General features: G+C 56.7%; 1 protein-coding gene across 4 annotated transcripts in view; it reads left to right on the top strand.

Moving 5' to 3' along the window:
- SLC1A5 (solute carrier family 1 (neutral amino acid transporter), member 5) overlaps window positions 1-497 on the top strand; it is a 12,957-nt gene that overhangs the window by 7,483 nt on the left and 4,977 nt on the right. The window lies entirely within an intron of this gene.

Raw genomic sequence — 497 nt, 5'->3', positions numbered from 1 at the left:
GGAGGGGTGGGGACACGATGACGACTAGTGCTCCACTCCGGATCCAACCTCTGGGAGCTCTTGCCACCTTCTCAGCTGAGCCTGTCCCTCAGGAGGGGACCATCCCCGCGGTGGCAACCCCCAGGAGAGTTAGTAATTCTCAGCTGAGGTCCATTCTTGGTGGAGAGAGCAGGTGGGAGTCAGTGAGCTCTGAGACATTACAGAATCTAGGTATGAATTTCTGTGTGTGTTTTGAGTAGCGGCGTGCCCAGGACGCCCACATGTTTCTTTGTTACTCATGTTGTGGCCCCCACCCCATGACAAAGAAACAGAATTTCCGGAGAATGAGGCCCGAGAAATCAGGATTTTAAAAAGATTCCCAGGTGATTCTCATGTGCAGCCGAGGTCGAGAACCACTGGTCTACGGGATCCCTAGTACCTGCTGGCCCTGGGCAGCCTGTGGGTGGAGGCAGGGAGGTGGTGGAGGCAGTGGGTGGGCGTGCCCAAGCTGGTGGGCG

This window comes from Myotis davidii, unplaced genomic scaffold (genome assembly GCF_000327345.1).
Source record: "Myotis davidii unplaced genomic scaffold, ASM32734v1 scaffold566, whole genome shotgun sequence".
In the NCBI taxonomy this organism is placed as follows: domain Eukaryota; kingdom Metazoa; phylum Chordata; class Mammalia; order Chiroptera; family Vespertilionidae; genus Myotis; species Myotis davidii.
Note: the sequence above shows the minus strand (reverse complement) of the source record. Positions and strands in the feature narration are given on the sequence as shown.